The following is a 23,226-nucleotide window of genomic DNA, read 5'->3' as shown; positions in this document are numbered from 1 at the left end:
TCCATGTAGTTGAGTGGCTTTGAGTGAAATTCTTAATCCTGAGCTCTAGTTTGATTGCACTGTGGTCTGAGAGATGGTTTGTTATAATTTCTGTTCTTTTACATTTGCTGAGGAGAGCTTTACTTCCAAGTATGTGGTCAATTTTGGAATAGGTGTGGTGTGGTGCTGAAAAAAATGTATATTCTGTTGATTTGGGGTGGAGAGTTCTGTAGATGTCTATTAGGTCTGCTTGGTGCAGAGCTAAGTTCAATTCCTGGGTATCCTTGTTGACTTTCTGTCTCGTTGATCTGTCTAATGTTGACAGTGGGGTGTTAAAGTCTCCCATTATTAATGTGTGGGAGTCTAAGTCTCTTTGTAGGTCACTCAGGACTTGCTTTATGAATCTGGGTGCTCCTGTATTGGGTGCATATATATTTAGGATAGTTAGCTCCTCTTGTTGAATTGATCCCTTTACCATTATGTAATGTCCTTCTTTGTCTCTTTTGATCTTTGTTGGTTTAAAGTCTGTTTTATCAGAGACTAGGATTGCAACCCCTGCATTTGTTTGTTTTCCATTTGCTTGGTAGATCTTCCTCCATCCTTTTATTTTGAGCCTCTCTGTGTCTCTGCACATCAGATGGGTTTCCTGAATACAGCACACTGATGGGTCTTGACTTTTTATCCAACTTGCCAGTCTGTGTCTTTTAATTGGAGAATTTAGTCCATTTACATTTAAAGTTAATAGTTATGTGTGAATTTGATCCTGTCATTATGATGTTAGCTGGTGGTTTTGCTCATTAGTTGATGCAGTTTCTTCCTAGTCTCCATGGTCTTTACATTTTGGCTTGATTTTGCAGCGGCAGTTACCGGTTGTTCCTTTCCATGTTTAGCGCTTCCTTCAGGAGCTCTTTTAAGGCAGGCCTGGTGGTGACAAAATCTCTCAGCATTTGCTTGTCTGTAAAGTATTTTATTTCTCCTTCACTTATGAAGCTTAGTTTGGCTGGATATGAAATTCTGGGTTGAAAATTCTTTTCTTTAAGAATGTTGAATATTGGCCCCCACTCTCTTCTGGCTTGTAGGGTTTCTGCCGAGAGATCCGCTGTTAGTCTTATGGGCTTCCCTTTGAGGGCAACCCGACCTTTCTCTCTGGCTGCCCTTAACATTTTTTCCTTCATTTCAACTTTGGTGAATCTGACAATTATGTGTCTTGGAGTTGCTCTTCTCGAGGAGTATCTTTGTGGCGGTCTCTGTATTTCCTGAATCTGAATGTTGGCCTGCCTTGCTAGATTGGGGAAGTTCTCCTGGATAATATCCTGCAGAGTGTTTTCCAACTTGGTTCCATTCTCCGCATCACTTTCAAGTACACCAATCAGACGTAGATTTGGTCTTTTCACATAGTCCCATATTTCTTGGAGGCTTTGCTCATTTCTTTTTATTCTTTTTTCTCTAAACTTCCCTTCTCGCTTCATTTCATTCATTTCATCTTCCATTGCTGATACCCTTTCTTCCAGTTGATTGCATCGGCTCCTGAGGCTTCTGCATTCTTCACGTAGTTCTCAAGCCTTGGTTTTCAGCTCCATCAGCTCCTTTAAGCACTTCTCTGTATTGGTTATTCTAGTTATACATTCTTCTAAATTTTTTTCAAAGTTTTCAACTTCTTTACCTTTGGTTTTGAATGTCCTCCCGTAGCTCAGAGTAATTTGATTGTCTGAGGCCTTCTTCTGTCAGCTCGTAAACCTTTCTTTTCTTTCAGCAGTTTTCAAACATTGTTTTTGTAGAATCTGTGAAGGGATATTTTGGAGTGCATTGAGGCCTAAGGTGAAAAAGGGAATATATTCAGTTAAAAACTAGAAAGAAGCTTTCTGAGACAATGCTTTGTGATGAGTACATTCATCTCACAGAGTTAAACCTTTCTCTGGATTCAGCGGTTTGGAAAAATTGTTTTTGTGCATTCTGAGAATGGCCATTTGGGAGCTCATTGAGGACAATGGCAACAAAATCTACACCCCAGGATAAAAACTAGGAGATATCTGAAAAACTGTGTTGTGATGTGTGCAATCATCTTACAAAGTTAAACCTTCCTTTTCATTCAGCAGTTTGGAAACACTGTTTTGTAGAACCTGCAAAGGGATATTTGGGAGTGCATTGAGGCCTCTGATGAAAAAGGAATTATCTTCAGAGAAAAAGTTGACAGAAGCTTTATGGAAAATTGCTTTATGATGTGGGCATTCATCTCACAGAGTTAAAACTTTCTTTTCATTTAGCAGATTGGAAACACTGTTTTTGTAGAAACATATTTTGTAGCAATATCCCTGTGAAGGGATATTTGGCAGTGCTTTGAGGCCTATGGCAAAAAAGGAAATATCTTCAGATAAAAACTACAAAGAAGCTTTCTGAGAAACAGACTTGTGATGTGTTCATTCATCTCACAGAATTAAACATTTCTTTGCTTTCAGCGGTTTGGAAACACTGTTTTTGTCCATTCAGCGAATGGACATTTGGGAGCTTATTGTGGCCAATAGCAAAAAAGTGAATATCCCACGATAAAAACTAGAAGGAAGATATCTGAGAAACTGCTTTGTGATATGTTCATTAATCTCACAGAGTTAAATATTTCTTTTCATTCAGTTGTTTTTATACACTGTTGTTGTAGAATCGGTAACGGGATATTTGCGAGTGAATTGAGGCCTACAGTGGAAGAGGAAGTATCTTCAGATAAAAACTGGAAAGAAGCTTTCTGAGAAACTGCTTTATGACTTTTGCACACTTCTCACAGAGTTAAATCTTTCTGTGTATTCAGCAGATTGGAAATCCTGTTTTTGTCCATTCGCAGAATGGACATTTAGGACCTTATTGAAGCCAATGGCGAAAAAGAGACTATCCCAGGATAAAAACTAGAAGGAAGTTATCAGAGAAACCACTTTGTGATGTGTGCATTCACCTCACAGAGTCAAACACTTCTTTCAATTCATCAGTTTGGAAACACCGTTTTCTTAGAATCTGCAAAGAGATATTTTTAGCACATTGAGGCCTATGGTGAAAAAGGAAATATATTCATATAAAAATTAGAAAGAAGCTTTCTGAGAAACTGCTTTGAGATATGTGCATTCACCTCAAAGATTTGAAGCTTTCTTTTATTGCAGCAATTTGGAAACACTGTTTTCTTAGAATCTACAAAGAGATATTTCGTAGCACATGAAGGCCTATGGTGAAAAAAGAAATATCTTCAAATAAAAACTGTAAAGAACCTTTCTGAGAAACTGCTTTGTGATGTGTGCATTCACCTCACATAGTTAAACCTTTCTCTGGATTCAGCAGTTTGGAAACACTGTTTTTGTCTGTAGTGCAAATGGACACTTGGGATCTCTTTGAGGCCAATGGTGAAAAAGTGAATATCCCAGGGTAAAAACTAGAAGGAAGATATCTGCAAAACTGTTTTGTGATTGTGCGTTCATCTCACAGAGTTAAACTTTTCTTTCAATTCAGCAGTTTCAAAACGCTGATTTCTTAGAATCTCTGAAGAGTTATTTTGCATTGCCTTGAGGCCTATGGGGAAAAAGGAGATATATTCATATAAAAATTAAAAAGAAGCTTTTTGAGAAACCTCTTTGTGATCTATGCACTCACCTAACAGAGTTAAACTTTTCTCTGGTTTTGGAAGTTTGGAAACACTGTTTTTGTCTATTCTGCAAACGGTCATTTGGGGACTCATTGAGGCCAATGGCAAAAAAGGGAATATCCCAAGATAAAAACTACAAGGAGTTTACCTGAGAAACCGATTTTTGATGTGTGCATTCATTTCACAGATTTAAACCTTTCTTTTCATTCAGCAGTTTGGAAACACTATTTTCTTAGAATCTGCAAAAAGATATTTAGTAGTTCACTGAGGCCAACTGTGAAAAAGGAAATATCTTCAGATAAGAACTAAAAAGAACCTTTCTGTGAAAATGCTTTGTGATGTGTTCATTCATCACACAGAGTTAAAAATTTCTCTGGATTCAGCAGTTTGGAAATACTGTTTTTGTTCATGCTGCAAATGGACATTCAGGAGCTCATTGAGGCCAATGGCAAAAAAGAAAGTATCTCATGATAAAAACTACAAGGAAGCTATCTGAGAAACCACTTTGGGATGTGGGTATTCATCTCACAGAATGAAATCTTTCTTTTCATTCTGCAGTTTGGAAACAGTGTTTTTGTAGAAACTGCGAAGGGGTATTTGGGAGCGCATTGAGGCCTTAGGTGAAAAAGAATATATGTTCAGATGACAACTAGAAAGAAGTTTTCTGAGAAACTCATTTGTTTTGTGTGGATTTCACTCACAGAATTTAACCTTTCTTTGGATTCAGCAGTTTGGAAACACTGTTTTTGTCCATTCTGCGAATGGACATTTGGGAACTCATTGAGGCCAATGGCAAAAAAGCGAATATCACAAGACAAAAACTAGAAGGAAGTTATATGGCAAGCCGATTTGTGATGTGTGCATTCAACACACAGAGTTAAATCTTACTTTTAATTAAGCAGTTTGGAAACACTGTTCTCTTAGAATCTTCAAAGAGATATTTTGTAGCACATTGACGCCTATGGTGAAAAAGGTAATATCTTCAATTAAAAACTAGAAAGAAGCTTTTTGAGAAACTGCTTTGTGATATGTGCATTCATCTCACAGAGTTAAACCTTTCACTGAATTCAGCAGTTTTGTAGCACTCTTTTTGTCTATAATGCAAATGGACATTTGGGAGCTCATTTAGGTCAATTGTGAAAAAGTGAATATCCCAGTATAAAAACTAGAAGGAAGATATCTAAGAAACTACTTTGTGATGCGTGCTTTCATTTCACAGAATTTAACATTTCTTTCAAATCAGCAGTTTCGAAAACACTGTTTTCTTAGAATCTGCGAAGAGATATTTTGAAGTACAGTGAGGTCTATGGTGATAAATATATTCATATAAAAATTGGAAAGAAGCTTTCTAAGAAAAACTGCTTTGTGATGTGTGCATTCAGCACACAGAGTTAAACATCTCTCTGGATTCAGCAGTTTGGAAACACTGTTTTTTTCCATTCTGCAAACGGACACTTTGGAGCTCATTGTGGCCAACGGCGAAAAAAGTGAATATCTCAGGATAAAAACTAGAAGCACGTTATCTGAGAAACCGATTTGTGATATGTGAATTTATCTCACAGAGTTAAACCTTTCTTTTTGTTAAGCAGTTTTGAAGCACTGTTTTGTTAGACTCTGTGAAGAGATATTTTGTGGTGCATTGAGGCCTATGGTGAAAAAGGAAATATATTTAGATAAAAACTAGAAAGAACATTTCTGAGAAACTGCTTTGTGATGTGTGCATTCACCTCACAGAGTTAAACCTTTCTTTGCATTAGCAGTTAGGAAACACTGTTTTTCTTCATTCTGTGAATGGACATTTTGGAACTCATTGAGGCCAATGATGAAAAAGTGAATATCGCAGGATAAAGTCCAAAAAGAAGATATCAGATAAACTGCTATGTATTGTGTGCATTCATCTTACAGAATTAAATATTTCTATTCATTCAGCAGTTTGAAAACACTGTTATTTTAGAATCTGTGAGGGAATATTTGGGAGCACATTGATTCTTATGGTGAGAAAAGAAATACCTTAAGATAAAAATTAGAAGGAATCTCTCTGTGAAACTGCTTTGTGATGTGTGCATTCATTTCACAGAGTTAAACATTCTTGGCATGCAGCAGTTTGGAAACACTGTTTTTGTACATTCTGCAAATGGACATTTGGGAGCTCATTGAAGCCAATGGTGAAAAAGTCAATATCCCAGGATAAAAACTTCAAGGAAGCTATCTGAGAAACCACTTTATGATGTGTGCATTCATCTCACAGAGTTAAACCTTTACATTCATCTGTTTGGAAACACAGTGTTTGTACAATCTGCGAAGGAATATTTGGGAGCACATTGAGGCCTATGGTGAAAAAGGAATTATCTTCAGATGAAAACCAGAAAGAAGCCTTCTGAGAAATTGTTTTGTGATTTTTGCATTCATCTCACAAATTCAACCTTTCTTTGGATTCAGCAGTATGGAAACACTGTTTTTGTGTATGCTGTAAATGGACATTTGAGAGATCATTGAGGCCACTGGCAAAAAAGCGAATATCCCAGGATAAAAATTTGAAGGAAGTGAACTGAGAAACTGACTTGTGATGTGTGCATTCATCATACAGAGTTAAACCTTTCTTTTCATTGAGCTGTTTGGAAACACTGTTTTCTTAGAATCTGCAAAGAGATACTTGGTAGCTCATTGAGGCCTATGGTGAAAAAGGAAATACCTACAGATACAAACTAAAAAGAAGATTTCTGAGAAACTGCTTTGTGATGTGTGCATTCATCTCACAAACTTAAACCCTTCTTTTCATTCAGCCATTTGGAAACACTTTTTGAAGAATCTGCAAAGGGATATTTGGGAGTTCAATGAGGTCAGTGGTGAAAAAGGAAATATCTTCAGATAAAAACCAGAAAGAAGCTTTCAGAGAAATTGCTTTGTGATGTGTACATTCATCTCACAGACTTAAAGCTTTCTTTGGATTCAGCAGTTTGGAAACACTGTTTTTGTTCATTCTGTGAATGGACATTTGGCAGCTCAGGAAGGCCAATTCCTAAAACGGAATGTACCAAAATAAAAACTAGAAGGAAGCTATCTGACAAACCGCTTTGTGATGTGTGATTCACCTTGTGGAGGTAAACATTTCTATTCATTCAGCAGTTTGGAAACACTGTTTTCTTAGAATTTCTTTTAATTCAGCAATTTGGAAACACTTGGCTGTAGAATCTGCAAAGGGATATTTGGGAGAGCATTGAGGCCTTTGGTGAAAAAGGAAACATCTTCAGATACAAACTAGAAAGAAGCTTTCTGAGAAACTGCTTTTTGATGTGTGAATTCATCTCACAGAGTTAAACATTTCTTTGGACTCAGCAGTTTGGAAACATTGTTTTTGTCCATTCTGCGAATGGATGTTTTGGAACTCATTGAGGCCTTTGTTGAAAAAGGAAACATCTTCAGATATAAACTAGAAAGAAGCTTTCTGAGAAACTGCTTTTTGATGTGTGAATTCATCTCACAGATTTAAACATTTCTTTGGACTCAGCAGTTTGGAAACATCGTTTTTGTCCATTCTGCGAATGGACGTTTTGGAACTCATTGAGGCTAATGACAAAAAAGCAAATATAACTCGATAAAAACTAGAAGGAAGCTATCTGAGAAACTGCTTTGTGATGTGTGCATTCACTTTGCAGAGTTAAACCTTTCTTTGAATTCAGTAGTTTGGAAACACTGTTTTCACAGAAATTGCTAAAGGATGTTTGGCAGCCCATTGAGGCCTATGGTCAAAAAGGAAATATCTTCACATAAAAAAAGAAAGGAGCTTTCTGAGAAACTACTTTGTGATGGGTACGTTCATCTCACAGAGTTAAACATTTCCTTGCATTCAGCAGTTTGGAAATAATGTTTTTGTCAATTCTGCGAATGGAGATTTGAGAGCTTTTTGTGGATAATTCCGAAAAAGTCAATATCCCAGGATAGAAACTAGAAGGAAGTTACCTGAGGAACTGCTTTGTGATGTGTGCATTCATTTCACAGAGTTAAACCTTTCTTTTCTTTCAGCAGTTTGGAAACACTGTTGTTGTAGATGTTTCAAAGTGATATTTGGCAGTGCATTGAGGCCTACAGTCAAAAAGGAAATATCTTCAGATAAAAACGACAAAGAAGCTTTCTGACAAACTGCTTTGTGATGTTTGCACTCATCTCACAGAGTTGAACCTTTCTTTGGATTCAGCAGTTTGGAAACACTGTTTTTGTTCATTCTGTGAATGGACATTTGGGAGTTCATGGAGGCCAAAGGCAAAAAAGTTGGTATCTCAGGGTAAAAACTAGAAGGAGGCTATCTGAGAAACTGCTTTTTGATGCGTGCTTTCATCTTACAGATTTAAACCTTTCTTTTGGTTCAGCGGCTTGGAAACACTGTTTTCCTAGAATCTGTGAAGGGATATTTGGTAGCACATGGAGGCCTATGGTGAAAAAGGAAATATCTTCAGATAAAAACTAGAAAGAAGCTTTATGAGAAACTGCTTTGTAATGTGTCCATTTATCTCAAAGATAATCTTTTCTTTGGATTCAGCAGTTTGGAAATATTGTTTTGGTAGAATCTAAGAATGGACCTTTGGGTGCTCATTGAGGCCCATGGCAAAAAAGTGAACATCCCAGAATAAAAAACAGAAGGAAGTTGTTTGATAAACCACTTTGTGATGTGTGCATTCATCTCACAGAATAAAAACTTTCTTTTTATTCAGCCGTTTGGCAATACTGTTTTTGTAGAATCTGTGAAGGGATAATTGGTAGCACAAAACGCCTAGGGTGAAAAAGGAAATATCTTCGGATAAAAACTAGAAAGACAATTTCTGAGAAACTGCTGTGTTATGCTTGCATTCATCTCACAGAGTTAAAGCTATCTTTGGATTCAGCAGTTTGGAAACACTGCTTTTCCCATTCTGGAAATGGACATTTGGGAGCTCACTGAGGCAAATGGTGAGAAAAGGATTATCCCAGGTCAAAATTAGAAGGTAGCTATCTGAGAAACTGGTTTGTGATGTGTGCATTCATCTCACACAGTTAAAACTTTCTTTTTATTCAACAGTTTGGAAACACTGTTTTTGTAGAATCTGTGAAGGGTTATTTTTGAGCACGTTGAGGCCTTCAGTGAAAAAGGCAATATATTCATGTAAAAATTTGGAAGAAGCATTCTGAGAAACTGCTTTGTGATGTGTGCCTTAATCTCATAGAGTTAAACTTTTCTTTGGTTTCAGCAATTTGGAAAGACTGTTTTTGTCCATTCGCAGAATGGACATTTGGGAGCTCATTGAGGCCAAAGTTGAAAAAGATAATATCCCGGGGTAAAAAATAGTAGGAAGCTATCTGAGAAACCGTTTTGTGATATGTGCATTCATGTCACAGAGTTAAATCTTTCTTTACATTCAGCAGTTTGGCAACACTGTTTTTGTAGTATCTGTGAAGGGATATTTGAGACTGAAATGAGGCCTATGGTGAAAAAGGAAATATATTCAGATTAAAACTAGAAAGAAGCTTTCTGAGAAACTGCTTTGTGATGTGTACATTCATCTAACAGAAGTAAACATTTCTTTTTATTCAGTAGATAGGAAACACAGTTTCTGTAGAATCTGAGAATGGACATTTGGGAGCTCATTGATGCCATTTCCAAAAAAGTGAATATCCCAGAATAAAAAATAGAAGGAGGCTCTCTGAGAAACCGCTTTGTGATGTGAGCATTCATCACACAGAGTTAAAATTTTCTCTTCATTCAGCAATATGTAAACACTGTTTTCATAGAATCAGCAAAGGTATAATTGGTAGTGCATTGAGGCCTAAGTGGAAAAATACATTTTTTCAGATAAAAATGAGAAAGAAGCCTTCTGAAAAACTGCTCTGTGAGATGTGCATTCATCTCACATAGTTAAAACTTTCTTGGATTCAGCAGTTTGGAAACACTGTTTTGTCCATTCTGCAAATGGGCATTTGGGAGCTCATTGAGGTCAGTGGTGAAAAAGAAAATATCCCAGGATAAAATTAGAAAGAAGCTACATGAGGAACCACTTTGTGATGTGTGCATTCATCTCACAGAGTGAAAATTTTCTTTTCATTCAACAGTTTGGAATCACTGTTTTTATAGAATCTGTGAAGGGATATTTTGGAGCACATTGAGTCCTATGTGGAAAAAGGAAATATATTCATGTAAAAATTTGAAAGAATTTCTCTGAAACTGCTTTGTGATGTGTGCATTCATGTCACAGAGTTAAATCTTTGTTTTCATTCAGCAGTTAGGAAACACTGTTTTTGTAGAATCTGTGAAGGGATATTTGAGAGTGAATCGAGGCCTATGGTGAACAAGGAAATATATTCAGATAAAAACAAGAAAGAAGCTTTTGGAGAAACTGCTTTGTGATTAGTACAATCATTTCACAGAAGTAAATATTTCTGTTTGTTCTGCAGTTAGGAAACACAGTTTTTGTAGAATGTGAGAATGGACATTTGGGAGCTCACTAAGGCCAATTCTGAAAAAGCGAATATCCCAAGATGAAAACTGGAAGGGGGCTTTCTGAGAAACCGTTCTGTGATGTATGCATTCATCACACAGATTTAAAACTATGTTTTCTTTAGGCAATATGGAAAAACTGTTTTTTGCAGAATTGGCAAAGGGATAATTGGTAGTGCATTCAGGCCTATGGGGGAAAATAAACATTTTCAGAAAAATATTAGAAAGAAGCTTTCTGAAAAACTGATTTGTGAGGTGTGCATTCATTTCACAGAGTTAAAGCTTTCTTTGGATTCAGCGGTTTGGAAACAATATTTTTGTCCATTTGGCAAATGGACATTTGGGGGCTCATTGAGGTCAAAGGCGAAAAAGTGATTATCACAGGATAAAAACTAGAAGGAAGATATCTGAGAAACAGGTTGTGATGTGTGTATTCATCTGGCAGAGTTAAAAGTTACTTTTCATTCAACAGTGTGAAAACACTGTTTTTGTAGTCTCTGCAAAGTGATATTTGGGAGCACATTGAGGCCTATGGTGAAAAAGGAAACATCTTCAGATAAAAACTAGAAAAAAGCTTTCTGAGAAACTGCTTTGTGATGTGTACATTCATATCACAGCAGTAAACATTCCTATTCATTCTGCAGTTTGGAAAAACCGTTTTTGTAGAATCTGAGGATGGAATTTTCGGAGCTCAATGAGGCCAAAGGTGAAAAAGTGAATATCCCAGTATAAAAAGTAGAAGGAAGCTATCTGAGAAGCAGCTCTGTTATGCGTGCATTCATCTTGCAGAGTTACACTTTTCTTTTCATTCAGCATTTTGAAAATACTGTTTTTGTAGTATCTGCAAAGGGATATTTGGGTGCGCATTGAGGCCTATACTGAGAAAGAATATAAGTTCAGATATAAACTAGAAGGAAGTTTTCTGACAAACTGATTTGTTATGCTTGCATTCATTTCACAGAGTAAAAAATTTTTTACATTCAGCAGTTTGGAAACACTGTTGTTGCCCATTCTGTGAATGGACATTTGGGAGCTTATTGGGGCCTACAGTGAAAAAATGAATCACCAGGATAAAAACTAGAAGAAAGCTTTCTGAGAAACTGCTTTGTGATGTATGCATTCATCTCACAGAATTAAAACTTTCTTTTCATTCAGGAGTTTGGAAACACTGTTTTTGTAGAATCTGCAAAGGGATATTTGGGAGTGCATTCAGGCCTATGGTAAAAAAGGAACTATCTTCAGATAAAAAATAGAAAGAAGCTTTCTGACTAACTGCTTTGTGGTATGTGCATTCATCTCACAGAGTTAAGTTTTTCTTTGAATTCTTCAGTTTGAAACACTGTTTTTGTCCATTCTGCGAATGGACAATTGGGAGCTCATTGAGGCCAATGGTAAAAAAGCGAATGTCCTATGATAAAAACTAAAAGGAAGCTATCTTGTAAACTGTTTTGTGATGTGTGCATTCATCTCACAGAGTTAAACCTTTCTCTTCATTCAGCAGTTTGGCAGCACTGCACAGAATCTGTGAAGGGATATTTAGAAGCCCATTGAGGCCTACAGTGAAAAAGGAAATAACTTCAGATAAGAACTCATAAGAAGCTTTCTGACAAACTGCTTTGTGAGGTGTGCATTCCTCTCACATAGTTAAAGCTTTCTTTGGATTTAGCAGTTTGGAAACACTATTTTTGTCCATTCTGTGAATGGACATTTGGAAGCTCATTGAGGAAAATTCCATAAAAGCACATATCACAGTATAGAAACTAGAAGGAAGCTAACTGAGAAACCGCTTTGTGAAGTGTGCATTCATCTTGTAGAGTTGAACTGTTTTTTTTCATTCAGCAGTTTGGAAACACTGTTTTTGTAGAATCTGCAAAGGGATATTTTGGAGCACAGTGTAGCCTATGGCAAAAAAGGAAATATCTGCATATAAAAATTAGAAAGAAGCTTTCTGACATACTGCTTTGTGACGTGTGCATTCATCTCACCGAGTTAAGCTTTTCTTTGGATTCAGGAGTTTGGAAACACTGTTTTTGTCCTTTCTATGAATGGACATTTGTGAGCTCATTGAGGCCAAAAGCAAAAAAGTGAATATCCCAGGATAAAAATAAGAAGAAAGCTATCTCAAAAACTGCTTTGTGATGTGCACATTCATATCACAGGGTTAAAACTTTCTATTTTTTCAGCAGTTTGGAAACACTTTTTTGAAAAATCTGTGAATGGACATTTGGGAACACATTGAGGCTTAGGGTGAAAAAGGAAATATCTTCATATAAAAACTAGAAGGAAGCTATCTGTGAAACTGCTTTTTGATGTGTGCATTCATCTCACAGAGGTAAACATTTCTTTTCATTCAGCAATTTGAAAACACTGTTGTCTAGAATCTGTGAAGGGTTATTTGGTAGCGCACTGATTCCTATGGGGAAAAATAAATATTTTCAGAGAAAAACTACAAAGAAGCTTTCTCAGAAAATGCTTTGTAATGTGTGCTTTCATCTCACAGAGTTAAACATTTTTTTTTTATTTCAGCAGTTTGGAAACACTGTTTTCATGCATTCTCCGAATGGACACTTTGGAGCTCATTAAGGCCAATGGACAAAAAGGGAATATCCCGGGAAAAAAGTACAGGAAAGCTATCTGAGAAACCCCTTTTTGATATGTGTATTCGTCTCCAAGATTTAAACATTTCTTTTCATTCAGCAGTTTGGAAAAACTGTTTTTATAGAATCTGCGAAGTGATATTTGGGAGGGCTTTGAAGCCTATGGTGAAAAACAATTTTCTTTAAATAAAAACTACAAATAAGCTTTCTGAGAAACTGCTTTGGATGTGTGCCTTCATCTCACAGTGTTAAACCTTTTTTGCATTCAGCAATTTGGAAACACTGATTTTGTGTATTCTGCAAGTGGACTTTTGGAAGCTCTTTGACACCAAGGGTGAAAGAGCGAATATCCCACAATTAAAAACCAGAAGGAAGCTATATGAAAAACAGCTTTGTGAGGAGTGCATTCATCTGGCAGAGTTAAAACTTTGTTTACATCCAGCTGTTTGGAAAAACTGTTTTTGCAGAATCTGCAAAGGGATATTTATAGCACATTGAGGCTTATGTTGTCAAAGGAAATATCTTCATATGAAAACTAGAAGGAAGCTATCTGTGAAACCACTTTGTAACATGTGCATTCATCTCACAGAGGTAAAACTTTCTTTGGATTCAGCAGTTTGGAAACACTGTTTTTGTGCATTCTGTGAAGGGACATTTTGGAGCTCACTGAGGTGAATGGCAAAAAAGCAAATATTCCTGGATAAAAACTAGAAGGAAGATATCTGAGAAATTGCTTTGTCATGTGTGCTTTTATCTCACTGAGCTAAACCTTTCTTTTCATTCAGCAGTTTGGAACATTATTTTTGCACAATCTGTCAGGGGATACTGGGGAGCACATTGAGTCCTATGGTGAAAAAGGTAATATTTTCATATAAAAATTAGAAAGAAGTTTTCTGAGAAAATGCTTTATGATGTGTGCATTCGTCTGACAGAGGTAAACCTTTCTTTGGATTGAGCAGTTTGGAAACACTGTCTTTATCCATTCTGTGAATGGACATTTGTGAGCTCATTGAGGCCAAAGGCAAAAAAGTGAATATCTCCGCTTACAAACTAGAAGGAAGCTATCTGAGATACTGCTTTATGATGTCTGCATTCATCTTGCAGACATAAACTTTTCTTTTAATTTAGCTGTTTTGAAACACTGTTTTTGTGGAATCTGTGAAGGGATATTTGGGAGCTCATTGAGGCCTATGGTGAAAAAGGAAATATCTTGAGATTAAAACTAGAAAGGAGCTTTCTGGGAAACTGCTTTGTGATGTGTGCATTCGTCTCACAGAGGTAAACCTTTCTTTGGTTTCAGCAGTTTGGAATCACTGTCTTTATCCATTCTCTGAATGGAGATTTGTGAGCTCATTGAGGCCAATGGTGAAAAACCAAATATATCAGGATGAAAACTATAAGGAACCAATCAGAGACACTGCTTTTTGATGTGTGCATTCTTCTCACACAGTTAAACCTTTCCTTTCATTCAGCAGTTTGGAAACACTGTTTTTTTAGAATCTGCAAAGCGATATTTAGGAGGGCATTGAGGCTGATGGTGAAAAAGAAAATATCTTCAGATAAAAAGTAGAAAAAAGTTTTCAGAGAAACTGCTTGTTGAGGTGTGCATTCATTTCACAGAATAAAAACTTTCTTTGGATTCAGCAGTTTGGAAACACTGTTTCTGTCCACTTTGCAAGTGAACATTTGGGAGCTCTTTGAGGCCGATTGTGAAAACCAGAATAACCCAGGATAAAAACTAGAAGGAAGCTATCTCAGAAAATTCTTGGTGATGTGTGCATTCATGTCTTACAGTTAAAATTTTTTTTCATTCAGCAGCTTGGAAACACTGTTTTTCTAGAATCTGCGAAGGGATATTTTGGAGTGCAGTCAGGCCTATGATAAAAAGGGAAATATCTTTAGATAAAAACTAGAAAGAAGCTTTCTGAAAAAATGCTTTGTGATTATTTCATTCATCTCCCACATTTAAATATTTCTTTGCATTCAGCTGTTTGGAAACACTGTTTTTGTCCATTCTGCGAATTGACATTTTGGAACTAGTTGAGGCCAATGGCAAAAAAGTGAATATACCAGGATAAAAACAGAAGGAAGCGATCTGAAAAGCCGCTTTTTGATGTGTGTATTCAACTCACAGAGTTAAACCTTTCTTTACAATCAGCAGTTTGGATACACTGTTTTTATAGAATCTGTGAAGTGACATTTGGGAGCTCACTGAGGCCAATTGTGAAAAGGTGAATATCCCAGGACAAAAGATAGAAGGAAGATATCTGAGAAACAGAATTGTGATGTGTACATTCACCTCATAGAGTTAACACTTTCTTTTCATTCAGCAGTTTGCAATCACAGTTTTTGTAGAATATGTTTAGGGATGTTTGGGAGTGCCTTGAGGCCTGTGGTGAAAAAAGAAGTATCTTCATATAAAAATAGACAGAAGCTTTCTGAGAAACCACCTTGTGATGTGTACATTCATCTCTAAGTGTTAAAACCTTCTTTGGATTCAGCAGTTTGGAAACACTGTTTCCGTACATGTGGCAAATGAACATTTGGGAGCTCTTTGAGGCCAGTGTCAAAAAAGGGAATATCCCAGGATAAATACTGGAAGGAAGCTATCTGAGAAAACACTATGGGATGTGTGAATTTATCTCATAGAGTTAAACCTTTCTTTTCATTCAGGAGTTTGGAAACACTGTTTTTGTAGAACCTGTGAAGGGATATTTCGGAGCACATTGAGGCCTAGGGTGAAAAAGGAAATGTCTTCAGTTAAAAACTCAAAATAATCTTTCTGAGAAACTGCATTGTGATGGGTTCATTCATCTCAAAGACTTAAACCTTTCTTTAGATTCAGCAGTTTGGAAACACTGTTTTTGTCCATTCTGTGAATGGACATTTGGGAGCTAATTGAGGCAAATAGCAAAAAAGTGATATCGATCTTTAAAACTAGAAGGAAGATGTCTGAGAAACCACTTTGTGATGTGTGCATTCATCTCACAGAGTTAAACATTTCTTTTTGTTCAGCAGTTTGGAAACACTGTTTTTGTAGAAACTGTGAAGGGATATTTGGGAGCACATAGAGGCCTATGGCAAAAAAGTGAATTTTCCAGGATAAAAACTAGAAGGAAGATATCTGAGAAACCTCTTTGTGATGTGTCCATTCATCACACAGAGTTAAACCTTTCTTTCGATCCAGCAGTTTGGGAACTTTGTTTTTGTCCATGCTGCAAGTGAACATGTTGAAGGTCTTTGAGGCCAAAGGTGAAAAAGAGAATATCCCAGGATAAAAACTACAAGGAGGCTATCTTACAAACCACTTTGTGATGTGTTCATTCATATCAAAGGGTAAAATTTTTGTTTTCATTCACCTGTTTGGAAACACTGTTTTTGTAGAATCTATGAAGGGATATTTGGGAGCAAATTGAGTCCTAAAGTGAAAAAGGAAATATCTTCATATAAAAATTAGAAGGAAGCTTTCTGAGAAACTGCTTTGTGATGCTTACATTTAACAAAATGTTAAAACTTTCATTGGATTCAGCAGTTTGGAAAGACTTTTTGTCCATGCTGCAAATGGACATTTGAATGCTCATTGAGGCCAATGGTGAAAAAGCAAGGATAAAAACTAGAAGGAAGCTCCCTGAGAAACTGATTTGTGATGTGTGCATTCATCTCGCAGTATTAAATCTTTCTTGTCATTCACCAGTTTGGAAGTACTGTTTTTGTAGAATCTGCAAAGGGATATTTAGGAGCACATTGAGGCCTTTGGTGAAAAATGAAATATTTTCAGATAAAAACAAGAAATAAGCTTTCTGAGAAACTGCTTTGTGATGTGTTCATTCATCTCACTGATTTAAACCTTTCTTTGGATTCAGCAGTTTTGTCCATTCTGCAAATGGACTTTTGGGAGCTCTTTGAGGTCAATGGCAAAAAAGGAAATATCCCAGCATACAAACTAGAAGGAAGCTATCTGAGAAACTGCTTTGTGATGTGTGCATTCATCTTGCAGAGTTAAACATTTATTTTTATTCAGCAGTTTGGAAACACTGTTTTTGTCCACTCTGCGAATGGACATTTGTGAGCTCATTGAGGCCAATTATGAAAAAGTGAATATCCCAGGATAAAAACTAGAAGGAACCTATCTGAGAAACCACTTTGTGATGTGTGCATTTATCTCACATATTTACACCTTTCTTTTCTCTCACCAGTTTTGAAACACTGTTTTCATAGAATGTGTGATGGGATATTTGGTACCACATTGAGGCCTATGGTGAAAACAGTAATATCTTCAGATGCAAACTAGAAACATGATTTCTCAGAAACTGATTTATGTTGTGTGCATTCATATTACAGAGGTAAACCTTTCTTTGGATTCCACAGTTTGGAAAATTTTTTTTGTCCATTCTGCAAATGGACATTTTGCAGCTCATTGAGGCCAATGGTGAAAAAGTGAGTATCCCAGGATAAAAAGCAGAAGGGAGCTATCTGAGAATCCTGTTTATGATGTGTGTGTTCGTCTTGCCAAATTAAACATTTGTTCTCTTTCATCTGTTTGGAAACACTGTTTTTGTAGATTCTGTGAAGGGATATTTGGGAGTGCATTGAGGACTATGCAGAAAAAGGAAATAACTTCATATAAAAACTAGAAAGAAGCTTTCTGATATACTGCATTGTGATGTGTGCATTCATCTCACAGAGTTAAAACTTTTTCTGGATTCAGATGTTTGGAAACACTGTTTTTGTCTATTCTGCGAATGGACACTTGGGAGCTCATGGAGGCCAATGGTGAAAAAGTGAATATCCCAGGACAAAAACTAGAAGCACGTTATCTGAGAAACCGATGTGAGTTGTGTGCATTCATCATCTCACAGAGTTAAATCTTTCTTTTCATTCAGCGTTTGGAAACACTGTTTTGTTAGAATCTGCCAAGAGATATTTGGCAGTGCAATGAGGCCTATGGTTGAAAAGGAAATATGTCCAGATTAAAACTAGAAAGAAGCTTTCTGAGAAACTGCTTTGTGATGTGTGCATTCATTCACCTCACAGAATTAAACCTTTCTTTGGGTTCAGCAGTTTGGTAACACTATTTTTGTCCATTCTGCGAATGGTCATTTGGAAGCTTATTGAGGCCAACGATGAAAAAGTGAATTTCCTAGGATAAATACTAGAAGGAAGATATCAGAGAAACTGCTTTGTGACATCTGCATTCATCTCACAGTGTTAAACCTTTCTTTTCTTTCAGCAGTTTGGAAACACTGTTTTCTTAGAATCTGTGAAGTGATACTTGGGATCTCATAGAGGCCTGGGGTGAAAAAGGAAATATCTTCAGATAAAAACTAGAAAGAAGCTTAATGAGAAACTGCTTTGTGATATGTTCATTCATCTCACAGAGTTAAAACTTTCTTTGGATTCAGCAGTTTGGTAACACTGTTTTCATCCATTCTGTGAATGGACATTTGGGAGCTCATTGAGGCCAATAGCGAAAAAGTGAATATCCCAGGACAAAAAGTAGAAGGAAAATATCTGAGAAAACGCTCTGTGATGTATGCATTCATCTTGCAGTGTTAAATCTTTCTTTTCCTTCAAAAGTTGGGAAACACTGTTTTTCTGGAATCTGTGAATAGATATTTTGCAGCACATTGAGGCCTATGGTGAAAAAGGAAATATCTTCTGATAAAAATTAAAAGCTTTCTGAGAAACTGCTTTGTAACTTGTTCATTCATCTCAGAGAGTTAAACCTTTTTTGGATTCTGCATTTTGGTAACACTGTTTTCGTCCATTCTGCGAATGGACATTTAGGAGCTCATTGAGGCCAGTGGCAAAAAAGCAAGTATCCAAGGATGAAAACTAGAAGGAAGGTATCTGAGAAACCGTTCTGTGTCATGAGCATTCATCTCACAGAGGTAAAACTTTCTTTTTATTCAGAAGTTTGGAGACATTGTTTTTGTAGAATCCGTGAAGGGATATTTGGGAGCAAATTGAGGTCTATGGGGAAAAGGAATATTTTCAGGTAAAAACTAGAAAGAAGCCTTCTGAGAAACTGCTTTGTCATGTGTTCATTCATCTTACAGAATTAATCCATTCTTTGGATTCAGCAGTTTGGAAATCCTGTTTTGTCCATTCTGTGAATGGACATTTGGGAGCTCATTGACACCAATGTCAATAAAGTGAATATACAGGATAAAAACTAGAAGCACGTTATATGAGAAACTGATTTGTGATGTGTGCATTCATGTCACAGAGTTAAAATTTCTTTTCATTCAGAAGTTTGGAAAATCTCTTTTTGTAGAATATGTGAAAGGATATTTGGAAGCACATTGATGCCTATTTTGAAAAAGCAAATATCTTCAAATAAAAACTATAAAGAAGCTTTCTGGGAAACTGCTGGGTGATGTGTTCATTCACCTCACAGAGATAAACATTTCATGGGATTCAGGAGTTTGGAACTGCTGTTTTGGTCCCTTCTGCAAATGGACATTTGGGTGCTCATTGAGGCCAATGGTGAAAAAGCAAATATCCCAGGATGCAAAGTAGAAGGAAGATCTCTCATAAAACGCTTTCTGATGTGTGCATTCATCTCACAAAATTAAATCTTTCTTTTCATTCAGCAGTTTGGAAACACTGTTTCTGTAGAATCTGCAAAGGGATGTTTGGCAGCGCATTGAAGCCTATAGTGAAAAAGGAAATATATTCAGATAAAAAGTAGAAAGAACCTTTCTGAGAGACTACTTTTTGATGTGTGGATTCATCTCACAGAGTTAAACCTTTCTATGGATTTAGAAGTTTGGTAACAGTGTTTTTGTCCTTTTTGCCAATGGACATTTGGGAGCTCGCTGAGAACAATAGCAAAAAAGTGAATATCCCAGCATGAATTCACACATCACAAAGCGGTTTCTCAGATAACTTCCTTCTAGTTTTTATCCTGGGATATTTGCTTTTTCACCAATGGCCTCCATGCATTCCCAAATGTCCATTCGCAGAATGATCAAAAACAGTGTATCCAAAATGCTGAATCCAAAGAAAAGTTTAACTTTGTGAGATGAATGAACACTTCACAAAACAGTTTCTCAGAAAGGTTCTTTCTAGTTTCTGTCTGAAGATATTTCCTTTTTCATCCCAGGCCTCAATGCACGGCCATATATTCCTTCACAGATTCTACAAAAACATTGTGTCCAAACTGCTGAATGAACAGAAAAGTTTAACTCTGTGACATGAATTCACACATGACAAAGTGGTTTCTCAGTTAGCTTCCTTCCAGTTTTTCTAATGGAATATTCACTTTTTGGCCATTGGCATCAATGAGCTCCAAAATGTCCAGCGCAGAATGAACAAAAACAGTGCTACCAAAATGTCAAATGTAAAGAAAGGTTTAACTCTGTGAGATGAATGCACTCATTCCCACGCAGTTTCTCATTAAGCTTCCCCCTGATTTTTATTGGAAGATATTTCCTTTTTCACCATAGGTCTAATTGCGCTACAAAATATCTCCTCACAGATTCTAAGAGAACAGTGTTTCTAAACTGCTGAATGAAAAAAAGGTTGAAGTCTGTGAGATGAATGCACGATCACAAATCAGTTTCTCAGATACCTTAATTCTAATTTTTATCCTTGGATATTCAATTTTTCACCATTGACCTCAATGAGCTCCAAAATGTCCATTCACGGAATGGACAAAAACAGTGTTTCCAAACTGCTGAATGGAAAGAAAGGTTTAATTCTGTGAGATGAATGCACACATCACACATCAGTTTCTCAGATAACGTGCTTCAAGTATTTTTTTCCTTGGATATTCGCTTTTTCACCATTGGCCTAAAAGATGTCCCAAATGTCCATTGGCAGAACGGACAAAAACAGTGTTTCCAAGTTGCTGAATCCAGAAAAAGTTTTATCTCTGTGAGATGAATCAACACATCCCCAAGCAGTTTCTCAGAATGCTTCTTTCTAGTTTTTATCTGAAGATATTTCCTTTTTCAACATAGGTCTCAATGTGCTACAAAATATCTCTTTGCAGATTCTAAAAAAGAGTGCTTCAAAACTGCTGAATGAAAAGAAAGGTTTAACTCTGTGAGATGAATGCACACATCACAAAGCATTTTCTCAGTCATCTTCCCTCTAGTTTTTATTCTGGGATATTGGCTTTCTCACCATTGACCTCAATGAGCTCCAAAATGTGCTTTCACAGAGTGGACATAAACAGTGTTTCGAAACTACTGAATCCAAAGAAATGTTTAACTCTGTGAGTTGAACGCACGCATCCCAAAGCAGTTTCTCATTAAGATTCTTTCTAGTTTTTATCTGAAGTTATTTCCTTTTTCACCATAGGTCTCCATGCGCTAGCAAATACCTCTTTGCAGATTCCACAAAAACAGTCTTTCCAACGTAAAGAATGAAAAGAAAGGTTTAACACTGTGAGACGAATGCTCACGTTACATATTTCTTTCTCTGATACCTTCCTTCTAGTTTCTCTCCTGGGATATTCACTTTTTCACCATTGACCTCAAAAAACTCCAAAAAATGGACAAAAACAGTGTTTCCAAACTGCTGAATCCAAAGAAAGGTTTAACTCTGTGAGATGAATGAACACATCAGAAACGATTTTCTCAGAAAACTTCTTTCTAGTTTTTACCTCAGGCTATATCCTTTTTCACCATAGGCCTCAATATGCTTCCAAATATCCCTTCACTTATTCTACAAAAAGACTTTCCAAACTGCTGAATGAAAAGGAAGGTTTACCTCTGAGAGATGAATCCCCACATCACAAATCAGTTTCTGAGATAATGTGCTTCTAGTTTTAGTCATGAGATATTTGCTTTTTCGCCATTGGCCTCCAAGAGCTCTGAAATGTCCATTCATGGAATGGACAAAAAGAATGTTTCCAAACTTCTGAATCCAAAGAAAGATTTACCTCTGTGGGATGAATGAGCACAACAAAGAGCAGTTTCTCAGAAAGCTTCTTTCTACTTTTTATCTGAAGATATATCCTTTTTCACAATAGGCCACAATGCACTGCAAAATATCCCTTTGCAGATACTACAAAAACAGTGTTTCCAAACTGCTGAATCCAAAGAAAGGGTTAACCCTCTAAGATGAATTAACACATCACAATGATGTTTCTCAGAAAGCATCTTTCTAGTTTTTACCTGAATATATGCCCTTTTTCACCATAAGACTCAATGGGATCTCAAAAGTCCCTTTGCAGATTGTACAAAAACACTGTTTCCAAACTCCTGAGAGTAAAGAAAGGTTTAACTCTGTGAGATGAATGCAAACAACATACAGCAGTTTCTTATATCTCTTCCTTCTGTTTTCTATCCTGGGATATTGGCTTTTTCGCCATTGGCCTCAATGAGCTCTGAAATGTCCATTTGCGGAATGGACATAAACAGTGTTACCAAATTGCTGAATCCAATAAAAGATTTAACTTTGTGAGATGAATGAACACAGAAAAAAGCAGATTTTCTCAGAAATCTTCTTTCTACTTCTTACATGAAGATATTTGTATTTTCACAATAGGCCTCAATGTGCTGCAAAATAGCCCTTGCAGATTCTACAAAACAGTGTTTCCAAGCTGCTGAATGAAAAGAAAGGTTTAACTTTGCGAGATGAATGCACACATTACAAAGTTTTTTCTCAGAGAGCTTCCTTCTAGTTTTTATCTTGGCATATTCACTTTTTCGCCATTGGCCTTGATGGGTTCCCAACTGTCCATTCACACAATGGACAAAAACTGTGTTACCAAACTGCTGAATCCAAAGAAAGGTTTAACTCTGTGAGATGAATGAACACATCACTTACCAGTTTATCTGAAAGCTTCCTTCTAGTTTTATTCAGAAGATATTTCCTTTCTCACCATAGGTCTCAATGCTCTACCAAATGTCTCTTTGCTGATTCTAAGAAAAGAGTACGTCCAAATTGCTGAATGAAAGGAAAGGTTTGACTTGGTGAGATGAAAGCACACATCACAAAACGGTTTTTCAGATAACTTCCTTCTAAATTTTATCCTTGGATATTCACTTTGTCACCATTGGCCTCAATGAGCTCTCAAATGTCCATTAACAGAATGGACAAAAACAGTGTTTCCAAACTGTTGAATCCAAAAAAGGTTTAACTCTGTGAGATGAATGCAGACATCACAAAGCTGTTTCTCATGGAGATTTTTTCTAGTTTTTGTCTGAAGATAATACCTTTTTGACCACGGTTCTCAATGCGCTACAAATATCTCTTCACAGATTCTAAGAAAACAGTGTTTCCAAACTGCTGAATGAAAAGAATGGTTTATCTCTGTGAGATGAATGCACACAACACAGAGTGGTTTCTCAGATATCTTCCTTCTAGTTTTTATCCTGGGATATTCGCTTTATTGCCATTGGCCACAAGGTACTTCCAAATGTCCCTTTCCAAAATGGACAAAAACAGTGTTACCAAACTGCTGAATCCAAAGAAAGGCTTACCTCTGTGAAATGAATGAACACATCACAAATCAGTTTCTCAGAAAGCTTCTTTGTAGTTTTTATCAGAAGATATTTCCTTTTTCACCATTGGCCTCAATGCACTGCCAAATATTTTCCACAGATTCT

This window comes from Pan paniscus, chromosome X (assembly GCF_029289425.2).
Source record: "Pan paniscus chromosome X, NHGRI_mPanPan1-v2.0_pri, whole genome shotgun sequence".
NCBI lineage: Eukaryota > Metazoa > Chordata > Mammalia > Primates > Hominidae > Pan > Pan paniscus.
Note: the sequence above shows the minus strand (reverse complement) of the source record.